The sequence below is a fragment of the Aythya ferina genome (genome assembly GCF_964211825.1).
Source record: "Aythya ferina genome assembly, chromosome: 3".
NCBI lineage: Eukaryota > Metazoa > Chordata > Aves > Anseriformes > Anatidae > Aythya > Aythya ferina.
Genome location: NC_140298.1, coordinates 1823199 through 1837314, shown reverse-complemented (window position 1 = coordinate 1837314; position 14116 = coordinate 1823199). Strand labels below are relative to the sequence as shown.

The window sequence follows — 14116 nt, the reverse complement described above, 5'->3', positions numbered from 1 at the left end:
GAGAGCAATTGCCTACAGCGATATTTACCTTTTACTTCACTGGAACAAAATGGAGTCCTTTTTAGTATTTTTCAAGTGTTTGTGCAGATTAGAGTTCCACTGAAAAATCAGTTACCCTCAGAAAGGAGTTTTTCTGGTCCCTACTCTCTCATGACCCAGAACCCAAAGAAGAGAGCAGAGCTTTGGAAGCCAGCTCTGTGTCAGTCAAAAAGAAAGAAAAACAAACAAACAAACAAACAAAAAAAAACAACAACAAGCACAAGACAAGACACTCCCCCTTCCTGAAGGCTGTCAGACTCCTGGTTCTTCTTTGGCTCGCTGTCTGTGCACGGAGAAGAGCGGACAAACCTTACCATGGTGACCCTCACCATGACCCTAACTTGGCAGGAGGTCCCAGACAACCCGAATGCCCTCGGCTGCATCCCTGTTTGCTTTGACAGCGCTCCAGCCCAGCGCTGCAGCAAACTGGCAGTGCCAGGTGGGAGCTGGCTGGCCGGGCTGCCGAGGGGCATCACAGACACTGCCCCGAAGCAGCTACAGCCTGTAAGCTAAAGTGAAATAGTCCTTAGGGGAAAAAGGAAATTAAATGACTTGATCTTTCAATAAAAATTGCAATTGCTTGTCTGTACCATGTAATAAACAGTTCTAAGTTTACATCTGTTATAGTAAACCAAACAAATAGAGCTCCAGACAAGTTCTGGGGAAGGGAGAGGGACCGGAGATGTCATGCAAAGTGTCTTACTGATAAAGCCACAATTGGAGGTTCTGCCTCACCTCCTGCTCCTACCAAGTGAGTCTTATAGAGAAGCAATGGCTACAAATTACATTTATTTCTGATAAGAGAACACCTGCAATGAGAGGACAACTGAGCCTGCCTTTGAAATGTGCATACGCAAAAGCTAACTAAGAGCTGGCTGCAGTGGATCAACACAATGACATCCACGAGCACATTCCTCCTCCTGCAGCCTCTCTCTGGCAACCTGAGATGCGATAGCTCTGACCTCCTTACAGGAGGAGGGCTGCCAAGTAAACAGGGCTAAGGATCCAGCCAGCCGGCTGCTGGCTCTCCTGCACTTCTATTTGCCCTCTCTAGTTCTCCACCCCACCCTTCCTAACCTTGTTATTAATATAGCTTCCAACTTCTTTGACAGTTAATAAATGTGCATAGTTGACTTCGTGACGGCAGGTCAGGAGCACAGACCAAGGAGAGTCTGTCCAGAGAATAGAAAGTGCTATTTTCCAGTGCAGCTGCCCAGCTCCTGGAACACTGTGTAGCTAAGGTGCATGGAAAAAGAAAGGGGCACAGCAAAAAATTGCTTTTTGACCACCTTAAGCACTGAGACATGTCTGACAAACTGGAATGAAGCAAGAATGTAACAAGGTTTAACAATTCCATCACACGGGCTGTGAGGTGAGGCTCCCCTGGGTGCTGCCTCTGCCCCCAGCAGAGACACAGCCAGAAGGAGATGCAACTGGGGGAGGCTGAGCACCCAAGGGGAAGGATGCAAAAACGGGCAGCAATCTCAGGGCATGCTGCTGTGTGCCTAGACAAACCTCCCTGGTGTTGGAGCTGTTTCTTTCAGGCTCCGTTGTGCTCAGCCAAGGAGGAGAAATTCCAGCAAGACGGTTGGCATGCAGGCTGCCTCCTCCTTCCTAGGAGATGCGGGGCGGTGAAGGGCTGTCTGATGATAACTTCCAGCACAGGAAGAATGAGACCGAGCTGTTTTGGCTCTGCCTCCAAACTGCAGAGCAGCAGTGGGAAACCGCACCCAGGGAGACGCCTAGGGAGCGGAGGATGTTTTGTTGTGTAGGCTTTTGTTCATCTGAGGTATTTCACAGCCAGGCAGGCAGAGCATGGAAGCAATTTAAAGGGCCAGCCTGGAAGAAATAACCTGCTATGCAGCCAGCAGGTTTTAGATTAGCAAAAAACAAACAAACAACAAACAGATTTTATGGAAAGAAACAGGGAAAGCTTTGTTAATGCACTTCATAGGACAAGAGCAGGCAACACAGCTGAAGCAACAGCTGGTTTCAGTAGCACACTGAGCTCCAGCAGCAACTCAGGAAGGAGCAACCCCGAGCCCAAACACCCCTAGGCTCTCATCAAGAAGAGACTTAAGGCAGGACCAGCTACACCACAGCAATGCCACAATGACTTCTACCTGGTCTCCTGCTGGAGCTTGGCCCAGGGACCAGCGGTTCCCAAGACCTCCCTAGCTGCGCTGGCTCTGCTTTAACCAGAGATGCCTCATCACTGCCACAAGGCTGGGATGAGGAATGGGCCTAGTAAAGAACTCGGGTTTGGACAGCATGGTGGTCCCAGAGGAGGCTCAAAGACCGCTCCAGAATGAGCATTTCCGTCAGCTATTGAAGCCCAGGTCACAGCCAAGATCACAGAAGGCTTAGCCTCTCGTCAGCCAAACCCAGTACAGCACTGGAGAGTGTTATAGGAACCACGTGGACTACAGCTGTTAATTTTTAATGAAAAGAAAACCAGAATTACCAAAAGAATGGGACAACTTTTGCTTTTGTGCAATTACAACAAGACTTAAGTGCTGTTTACAGGATGACAATACTCCGTAACTCAGAACTGGTCAGACAGCAAATTGAGAAACAGAGCAGATCAGTTTGACACCCAGTGCCCCACTTGAAAAGCCAAGCTAGGAGTCGTCCTGCAAGTCATCACAAAGTGCAACAGTTTCAATGCAAGGTGGTCATTGCACGCCTCACTCAGGACCAGAAAAGGGGTGCTGTACCCACAGCATGGTTGCCCTGGGAGCCTCTGAAGCAGTCCTTTGCTCTCTACAGAGAAAAACCTACCAGAGTATTGAGCATCCTTCAGTGCATTTCTCTCCGAGTCCCTGACGTTCCCTTCTCTTTACAAAATGAACAGTTCTCTGCACCAAGGCGCTGGGATGGCAGGTGCCCTCAGGAAGGCCCTAGACAAGGAGGGAACATGTGCACGACGCATGCCTCTGCTTTAGAGGCATCGTGCTCCCACCAGCAGAGACCTCGCAGGCACAAGCAGAGCTCTGCAGGCAGGCAGCCCCAGCCAGCACACACCTGCCGCAGTGCTGAGCGCAGGGCTCCATTGCAAAGCTCTCCTGTCATTCCCCCTCCAGGATGAGGTCCTCCACACATATGTACATTTTTGACTGTGCAGAAGCAAAAAAAGGCTGAAAGCTATTTGAAGAGCCATCCTTTCCCAGTAAAAGAGAAAAAGTCAGCAGCCATCCAAGCACAGCACCGAGCTCAATAGCAGATGGCCTAATTCTACTAGGCCAACAACAATTTCTCATTCACGTAACCGAACACAGATTGAGCAGTGGTTCACAAGGAGGGAGAAATCCATCTCCTCCCCCCCAGAGGAAAGGAAACACACATCACATCACCCGCTCCTTCGCCTCCTGACAGAAGCATCAAGGGCACAGTGTGCAAACTGGTCTCCTTAATTCTCAGCTAATCTTTCAGGGCTTGGTGGGTCCTAACCAGAGGAAGATAACAGGTAAAAGCAAGCACACTGCCTGTGGCTGCCATCACTGAAGATTTAAATGGACACCAGCTGTTAATTCCTTTCTACATTCTTCACATTTTTTTCAGCCAACTCCCGAAAAGACTAACAGAAACCCTTCCCCTTAAACTTTCATCTGATGCATAGATAAAATTGTCAGGAGTTTTCAGGCAAGGAAAAGAAATATCTATCATTATCGCCTTAATTTAAACGCATGCCTGTAAGTCTCCAGTGCGGTCCTGTCCTTTGAAATGGGTTAAAGAGCCTTAATGTCATCTAAATTAAGTCGATTTGTTATTCAGGGCATTTGTGACCAAACATTTTGAGATGTATCCTGGGAGGAAAAAGCACATGGGCCAGAATTTAAAGCTCTGGGAAATGAGATGATGGATGGGGAGCAATAGCCCAGAAAAGCTACATCTTAAATAGCTTGGGTCATTATTTTGGGTCTTTGTTGTTTCAACTACGCTAAAGGTTTTGGTTTGTTTGTTTGTTTTGTGTTTCTTTTGGAGGGGAATACAGGGAGTAGGTATTTTAGTACACACCCTTATATGTTGTCCCATGCAAGATGGAGATACTGTTTTATATAAGCTATAGCAATGACTATTTGCAGGTTCCTCATGACAGCTTGCTAGTGTTTAGAGTACTGCCTCGTACACTTCTGCACATCCTGTGAAAGGGGCTGGCTCTCCTGGAACACCAAAGTTGCCTCAGCTGCTGTAAAAAGACCACAACAGGTTTCCCCAAAACCTCAAGGTAATACTGGTACTCATGAGCAGCATGAGAAAAGCCTAATAAATAACTCCATAAAAAGCAACAGTGTCACACCGGACCACGACATTGAAGTTTTACCCAAAACGCCTCTTGAGTGGCAGACACTGCAAGCTATTGTTGCCCACGTGAGCCTGAAGGACTCTGCAAGGCCCTGGCTCCGTGTTTGCCCCAGTCGTGCTCCCCCAGGCTGCTGCTCCCCATGAGCACAGCTCCGCAGGGCGAGGGAGCTGCTGACAGGTCCGAGCTGTGGCTGTGCTGGCAATGGCAGCATCCAGTCCACATGGGCCCTTCCCTGGACACCAGCAGTGGGAGGGCTCTCAGGTCCCTGGCCCAGGGAACTGGCCAGCTCCAGGTGAGTGCTACTCACAGCTCTGACCGCCCGGGGCAGGACAGGCAACGCGGCCGAACAATGGCATTGAACTGTTTCAAAATATCTAACTATTGTTATTGGCACCTTGTTATAAACAGCTTCTGGCGACATGTAAACACTGTGTCATGTACATGCAGAGCTTTGCATACTGAGGCAATGGAAATCACTTTGCAACAACAGAAAAAATGCCCTTGTCATCTGGGCCAAGAGCTTCATGGTCCCTTGCGCTGACCTCACAGGGAAACAAGGTTGCTTTACACAGTATTTTCACACTCAAACCCAATCTTCTGAAGTACTTCGGGAAAAAAAATCACAAGCAAATACATTGTATTTCTTCTCCGATTACTCAGTTTCAAGTGGTTACCACACACTCAACACACAATCCCTGTTTACAAATCCCAGAGTCACCACACGCAGAAGCTGAGGAAAAGCAGCATAAAGCAACGATATGTAAAATATCTCATCATTACTTCATTCTGATTTGAGTTTTTTGTCTGGGAAATAGATCCTTGGCTGGCATGTACCCAACCCAACAGCTGCATTGCTTTTTTACTTCCACAAACACTCCAGAACTTAGCCAAAACCCTGTTTGTGCTGGCAAACACCCAAGATTTTATTATTATGTACTATTAGTTCATAGTGAGAAATGTGCACTACAGGGGACGAAAAATCCAGAGAAGCTAAATAATTGCGTACAGATGTTAAAGACCTACAAGCTCTATCAACTGGGCAGTACCTTAGATATTGTTTTTATCACTTATTTGCTTTTTGAGTTTTTAATATGGTGACTACGCATGCTATCCTTGAAGAATATTCTAGAGTTCCGCATTCAAATACCATTAACTTTTGACCACCACTTGTCTCCTCTCAACAGCAATCTCTCTTCATTATTCAACGCATGCTACTTTATAGTCATTTCAGATTTAAAGAGGATCTTGGCTGTTGTTTCACTATCTAGCAACTTTTGAAAGCCATAAGACTATTTCATTCTTACCTCATTTCACAAAACCCAAGCCTGACACATCAACCCGAACCTCCAGCGTTTAGAATCAGTGATAAAATACCTCACCGTCTCCAAGAAACCGTGCTAAATACCCACTCATCCTCACCATTCAATTCCAGTTCCTGGCAAACAATGCCTGCTCCACCTCTCTGGGACTGTTGCTTCTCCAGGCCTTGCACAGCCACTCACCGCTCGCTGAGGCCAGTGCTCGGGTTAAGCTGCCTGCAGGAGGAGCCCAGTCCCAGCCAGCTTTCTGAACCTCGCTTCATTAAATGTATTCCACAAAGTACTTGGAACATGCAAAGTACTGCAGCTGACAGTAAATAATATGAAAGTAAGATCAGGAGAAAATCACTGGCATTTTTTGTCACTGACGTGTAATGGCTTTGCCATTTCAGATTACATCGTGAGCGCTTTCTTTCCACCAGCACAAAATGGCATAACAAGGTACATTCACTTGGCTCTTCTCCACGAATCTACAAAAGAGGATAAATCACAGAAAAAGGTCACCTCTCTGTAAATCAGTGAACGCAAAGGCCGATGCTTCTTGCGCCAAGCCAGAAGCACCCAGCCCACCACGCCTCCTTGCCTGAAGAACGCGGGGATTTGGGCGGACAACCTGACGACTTCTCCCTCCACTTTTTCCACAGCCACTGATAAACTCTTCCTGAGAAATGATTTCATCCTTTCCGCTGATGTGGCTTACACAACACAGATTGTCCGAGGGCTGTGACCTCCCTACAGATTTAGATACTCAGCTACCATCTGAAAAAACACCGATCTGGTAAATTTGGCGGGTTGGAAAAAAGTCGATGGAGATGAAGTCTTTCCTACTTATCCACAATTGTGATTGACAGAATCTATTCCAGAGCTGTGCTTTTGTTTAAAAAAAAAAATCAAAAATAGAGTATCTCTGTTTACACACAGATAAGAAGAGTACAGGGTTTGTCCCTGTTGACCAGCTGACTGGTGTGACAGAGGTCTGGAGCTGCGTACAGCCACCCATCCCCACACTACGCATGGGGAAAGAGCCCCTAAAGGCAGTACATTGGTGCTGTTTGTCCAATTTCCCTTTCTACCCAGGGAATCCAGGTGTCAAAAAGAAAGGTTCAGAAATGACAAGAACTCCAGAAAATCTCCTCCATTTCACACCATGAAGTGCCTGGCCATGAATGTCAAGACATTTGCTGCTTCAGAAAATGACTATCCTGTCTGTCCACTTCCTTTGTAAATAAAGTGAGGTAACAGTTCCACTACATACTGACCCCATTCCTTGAGTATCCTTCAATAAGCTGCCTTCTACTCCTCCCAACAGATGGGCTGATAGTCTTAGATCCTCAGCCAGTTCAGTTTTGTTTCTTTCAAGTGGGTAAGAGCTGTAATGTTTTGGTGTTCTACTACACGGCTCAGAAACCGGGGAGAAATGGCGCTGTTTCCCTTAATACCTGCACAGCCCCTCCCCAAATCTGCTCAAGCAGAAAAACAGAATTACACTGAATTTATCAGTGGTGGTTTTGTTTGTTTGTGTGTGGTGTTTTTGTTTTGCTTTTAACTTCAGGTGAACATGACCAACTGCCTCCACGGACAAAAACTCTACAGCACGGTCTTTATAGCTAGTAGCATTCAGCTTCAGCGTAGCTCTGGGTTCTTGATTCACTCTCCCTGTATTCAGGGCTCGCTCAAGAAATCCTCTACCTTCTCTCTGAATTTCTGAAGTCCTCAGTGACTTTGTACTAGGTTATGGAAGTATATGACCCAACTCCCATACAGGAAGAAGGTAACAAAGAGACACTTCACTGGCCACTGACCACTTCCCTCAGATATTGATCTTACTAGCCCTTCCTTTGGTATTAGCACAGTTCACATAACTGCAATAGGAATAAAACATGACATAAGAACAATAATGCACCATCAGCTTCTAACCTGTGCAGCTTGCTCAGCCACAACAAACCAGCTCCATTGCCTGACTGCCTTGAGAGGGATGTGATGAAGTGAAGAAATTATCACAGACTGGTTCTTGGTGCTTAGGACCTAGCCAAAACAAGTCAACCATTAAACCATTTTCTTGCATTAATGGAGAGAAACAAAATAGTAGACTAAATGTTAACCCTGAGAAAGGGCAGTATCAAAAGGGATATCCCAAAGGGCTACATTGCACAGGCACCAGCAGGGAGATGCAGAATCTGGCTAGCTGCAAGGCAGAAAGTCTGATAAAAAGAGGGCAAATATTTCCTGACTGCCTTCAAGCTGAGCGATTACATTCAGGTTTACAACAACTAGTTATAGCTAAGATAACCCAGGTAGTAACTCCCGTTGTTACACAAGACATCTGAGCATAGAATTGGACGTTGCCAAGGCATTTATACGAATTATCCTGTGATATAGCACTATATTGCCCCTCACATACACAAATAATAAATAATTAAAAAAAAACAAGAAGCAGGCTATATAATTGTTTAAAAAATAACAATGGCAGACTTTTTTCATTTTTCTCTGGGTCTTTTGAGTATGACAGGTTGATATGGTCACGAAGGAAAGCCTGCAGATAAATGGTATTCTTTGCAGCCTTATCTGCATTTTAGAAATAAAAGCTACGATTCTCAAATATTTAAGATTTACACCTGCAGATTCACAGTAGAAAAAAATAATACAGCCCTGAAGCAGTTCAGAAAGTGCTAATCCTGATCATTTTCTACCTAATGACTGTTTACTACACAGTCCTGGCAGCTCTCCAGATCTTCCTGCCTTTTCTTTCTCCCCCACATCACTCTAGACAGCCATCTTGGGTGAAGAAAAACCTCAGGAAGAGAATGTTCTCCGTGTTTTTTTCAGGCTCTAAAAGCTTTGTTTCCCTAGGGAAATCCTGAGTGTTGTTTCACTTTCCAGGCAAAAATGCAACTTTAAGGCTTTAAAAGCATTTCTACATAAGAGGGCTGAGAAGAAAAGAAAATGGGAGGGGGGGTGGGATGGACAGGAAAGCTCATTTTTGAAGGATTTCAAAGTGTCGTTGGCTCTACAGTTTTAAAGGTGGGGCTATTTCTCCTGCTAGGAATAAATCCTAACACGCCGTACAGAGCCCCCCTATCACTTGTTTCAAATGACATTCACTGTCATTTGACGTTTTTTAAATGGAACAATTACTCGGGATCAAATGTTCCAGCCCTCCCCACTCCCCAGCCAGCTGTGTTTTTATGCTACAATTGGAGCTTGCATGCAGCTGGAAACCACCCAACTCTCCTCACTACAAAAAACAGAGCAGAACAGCTCATTAGTGCAAGTGCACCACTACTGTAGGCCCCCAGAGACCTGACAAGTTGTGCGGGCACCGCTGGCTCCCGGAGCCCTCGCTCCCTCTTCTGCAGGGGCCCCCAGCACGAGGGCAGGCACACCGCACACGGGTCCCCTGCTCACAGGAACAGCAGAAATGGCATGTGGAAGCACAAGTGGAAGGACACCCGATCGGTCCCACATCCCTCGGTGGCAAAGGGATGGGGACAGGCACAGGATGGGCAAACAGCCACAGCACCAGATGCTCGTGGGCACCTGCAGCTGCCAGAGAAACACCATCTCAAACAGTGACTTGCACATGGCTGGCCCAAAAAGGTAACCCACATGAAGCTTCCAGCCAGCCTACGTGTTTTGTTATAGATGTAGCATTTCAGAAGCATTACAAAGCAGCGCAGTTGATCCTTCCCTGGCTCAGCCCAAATGGCTGCATGCAGCAAAGGCAGCAGCACAGCGAGCTGCCTGGAGCATTGCAGTCCCAGCTGACACAGAGAGCCCCCTTGCTAGCAACACATCACCTACACGGCCCTGGATCGGCCTGAACAGGAGGCACTCCTGGATCCCCAGGTGGGCAAATTCCCTCCTCCTCCTCCCAGAACGCGTGTTAAAGCTCTTTCTTCAGGCATCATGGAAAAAGTGAGATCCAACCACTCATATCTGAGTGAGGAGAGTAGCTGTTACTGGCAGAAAACAAAAATGTGGCCAATCCAGCACACTGCAATCAATAATTTAAATGAAATCAGTCAAGCCCATATTCAAATCAGGTCAGCAGTAATTAAAGCACCCTAATTTGGAATAGTAAAACCAGAAAACGTCTGGACGTGTACATCTCTCAAAGCAAATATATTAATGGAGTGCTTTAAATTGCATGATGCACTAGTAAGAAGCTTTAATATAAACCTCAGGATTACACCGTGCCAGCTTTTCAATTATTGTACTCTGCTTTAGAAAACGTGCTGTGAAGATAGTAAGAGGTCAAAACAGGCCTTCGGTCACTACTTCACCCTTTCTTTTCCTAAGGATCCTGCTTTTAGCTTCCATTAGTGCGATGTTTGTTACCACAGGCAGGACCAAATGAAGCACTGAAGGTGAAACGTTCTTTAGAAGGTTTCTCTTCCTGATGACATTGATATCAATGCAATGTACAGAGAGGCCTCCACTTCAATAGTGGCAGCAAAATTGCCCCCTCATTTCCCGAGTGATCTGCTTGCTTGACTCCATCTTAACACAGTGCCTCACCATACAGTGATTCAGCCATTTTATTTCTGAATGACTACAGTTTGCCTTGCCTTAGCACTGCATTGTACATCAGGCTCAGCTGTCTTGAGAACAGCAATCTCTCTGCATAAAGCAAATGCAAGCAAAGGTGTTGTTTTTTAAAGAAAGGAAGGAAGGAAGGAAGGAAGGAAGGAAGGAAGGAAGGAAGGAAGGAAGGAAGGAAGGAAGGAAGGAAGGAAGGAAGGAAGGAAGGAAGGAAGGAAGGAAGGAAGGAAGGAAGGAAGGAAGGAAGGAAGGAAGGAAGGAAGGAAGGAAGGAAGGAAGGAAGGAAGGAAGGAAGAAAATCAAATGGAGGCTAGGAGAAGGAGGTGGGTGAGAGGTACAGTGCAGTAATGGCACTGAATACATAAAAGTGCAGAATTTTTAGATTGTCCCTGGCTTCTTTATCAAACAGGCATCTCAGGAAAAAGCTTTGCGATCCAGTTCCCTTGGGAAGGCAATGCTGAACACAGGCTGTATCTCTGCTGCCTATAATGACAGCCCCCGTGCCAGAACTCCAGTCCCCAGGCCGTAGGGGTACACTGGCACACACCACACCGGAGGCTGGGCGTGCAGACCCTCGGAGGCAAGGCAGCCATAGTGCAGGAGTGCAGAGCTGGGGCGCAATGCCAGCAGCTCGCCAACAGCAGCCGCGAGTCCCACAGACATCTGAGTCATGCTCAGTCCTGAGCATCCTCCCTCCCGCAGGCTGCTCTGCACTACTCAAGGGCAGGGGCTGCAGCCCACTGCAGAGGCTAGAGCCTCTGTGAGCTCTGCCTCTAAAGGGAGGTCTGCTTCCCTCCTAGAGAGCCCTCAGCAGGCACGGGATTTCCAAATCATGACAATCCACCTATTCCCTGCCTCTAACAGCCAGTCACACCTACGTGCAGAAGGAGGTAGCTGCAGATCAGCACAGGATTCACACAGCCATGCGTTACCGCTCGCAACCCTGCATCGTTTGGAGTTTCCTTCGCTCAATCAGGAGCTGCCGGTAGAGCAGCAGCCACATTAGCATGCTTTGTAACCCACAAGGACGTATGTCACTGCATCATTCTGGTTTTGGAAAGACACCAAAAGAGAAGGTTACCTGCAAAATTCAGGCTTTATTTTTATCACACTGCAATAACGTTACTTGCAGTCCTCCAGCATTTAGAAGGGACAGCTTACAGCTTACCCAAACTCACACAGAAACAAACCAGCAAAGTCTTTCAAATACTCATTTCTGACATTTCACAAGACGAATGCAAATTCCAGGCAAACAGAATGGAGCCTCTCCAGGTTAGCAGTGGATCAACAGAAAACAAGCTCTAGGCAATAGATAAACCTACACTATACATTTTGGGGCTCATTACCCAGCAAGTGCCGGCACGTGAACTCCTCCACTCGGCTATTTCACATTAATACTGTGCTTGGAAACTGCTGAAAGCTGCTGTAGCTGTAAAAGCACCCTGGTCAACCGTGACAAAAAGACATTTGTTCTGACTACCACATTCTTGTTGACCATATATGTGTTACAGCACTAACAAGAAAAACATGTTTATTATGTAAGTTACAAACATCAAGAGAAAAATATTCATTGACCAGAATTTTTGATTTAGTCTATCCAGAACACACTGCATGAGAACTGACCCAAACAAGCTGTATTTGACACAGATAGATTAGACAGATGGCACAGTAGGGTATAAAGGAGATTTGTGCTTGCTTGACTTGGACTTGCCTGAATTACCTACAAATTTCAGACACAGAAGAGTTATGTTGAGTATTTACAAAGATTTCATGCCCATTAAAACCTCATACCATCCAAAATTATCGTATGTTCTGCATGGAAAAAAAAAAAGGAAAAGATTATTTTGCAACTTAATTCTGTTGCACATTTTTGGAGGTTATCATGATGTACCCCAATACAAAACAGATAGGAGCAGCATAAATACTAGTGCTATCCTATTCAAGAATCTTTTGCAGCCTATGAATTTATGCAAGAACAGGGAAATTAAATGAACAGATGAACAGAAATCCTGACTTTAAATAAAATCTCTGCATTTCTGAAGGCTGCTGAAAGCCTCCACCTTCAGAACAGAAGGCACTCGGCACAAAAGCCCTCTGTATTCATCAGCTCACTTCACCAGTGGCTGCTCACAGATTCTCTCAGGACCCTGGCAAAGCACAAGATGAAAAGATGTTATTGCAGGGAATACAGGAGGGGGTGAAACTCAAAATCACTATCACATTTTTGGGGACTATCCAATCCTGAGTTCACACTGGGAGCGGATACATATGGCAGCTACAGAAACACTGGACGTGGACACTGATTGAAAACAGCCCATTTTCTCTGAAGCTCATTATACCTTGACACACGCATTTCTGGCATGTACTGTAAACATCACAGGCCACAATCAACATCAGCACAACTCTCTGGCCTCATGCATACTCATACCTGGATGGATTTGCTGTGTTAAGGGAGCTGTAGGGTCAAACGATAGCACTCGATGTAGCACAGTGAGGCAGGCCTCCAAACCAGACCAAACAAGCATACAGGTGTAGTTACAGAGCAGGAGGGGAATCTGGAGAGAAGGAAATCAGGGACAGCCTCAGATGTTCATACTGCCAGTTAAGGCCTTCTCTCTGAGAAGCATCCAACTGGACACCAAGACTGCTATTTTCAGGATGCAAACCCAAGTCCTTCCTCACAATCTCCCCTGACTCCAGAAGAAGAGCCAATGCTACCATCTTCCACTCCAGCTAGCTTGAGGGGAGCCTCTGTTCTCTTATACACACAGGTGTCAGCCAGGTGTAGCCCAGCTGCAGAAGAGTGGTTAGTTAAAACTGAACAATCACCAATAATTGTCCAATATAAGAATCAATTAGAAAAGCAAGGCAATGGGCTACAGATTTGTGGAACTGGTTAGTTGCATTTTTATTTTACCTGTTACTGTAAAACCTTTCTGTACTGATGTTTTGCTACTGAGTGCTAAAAAACTCAGTGCCCAGAGACAGACACACATGCCCACACGCTCTCTAAACTGGCAAGAATGCACAGAACAGCACCTGGGGATAGACAGTGGTAACTGCACAGCTACTGCAGAGACACAGGAGCTGAAACAACAATTCAATTAACTATTTTGCCTGATGAGTTAAACATTAGCCTCATCATCATTCATCAACAGAAGTAGCAAAAAAGCAATGCTTTTATCCTCTACAGCAACCGTTTCTGTAATTCTCCATATGCCTCATTAGAGATGAAACAGTACCAGGATTCAAAACCAGAGTAACTTTCTCACCTGCAGCATAACTCTGAAAGCCTAATTTTTACAGGCATAAAATACCAACAGCTGCTATCACAATGAATTGGGTCTCAGATGTTCCAAGCCTAAGGCCAAACTGTCACCTCTCTCCTTACACTAACCTGAACAGTGCCAGTTACAGCAGCTGCACTTTAAGCCCAGGGTTTTCAGACCCCTCACCCTTCTGAGGCTTTTTGAAGGCTCTCAGGCTCAGAGAAGACCAGCAGGGGGTTATTGTCTCTGCAAGACCAGGTAATAGCCACAAATATTTTAACCAAGAAAAAATTACTCCCATCCATGTTTGTCATGGCTTCCTTTTTGTCTCATACTGAAGGAACGTGGGAAAGCAGACGCACTTGAAGCCAGGCCATAAAACAATCCCAGGAAAAGATGAGCCCAAGGAGTACTAGGTGGTCACGGGGCTTCATGGGAATTCTCCGTACACCATCAACACTTCTAGGGTTTGGGGATTTTTCATTTACAATCAGGTTTTCATTCACACGTCCGTGTCGGCTGGCCCAGGCTGCACAATGCAGGGCAGCGCTGCTCCACACAGAGCCGCAAGGCTGACAGCTGCAAGCCGCTGCTCCCTGCCTTCCAGCAGACAGAAAGCCATCCCAGCTCCCAGTGAGGAG

General features: G+C 46.2%; 1 protein-coding gene across 2 annotated transcripts in view; it reads right to left on the bottom strand.

The window, feature by feature from the left end:
• Positions 1–14116, bottom strand: part of SPTBN1 (spectrin beta, non-erythrocytic 1) — a 137058-nt gene that overhangs the window by 105449 nt on the left and 17493 nt on the right. The window lies entirely within an intron of this gene.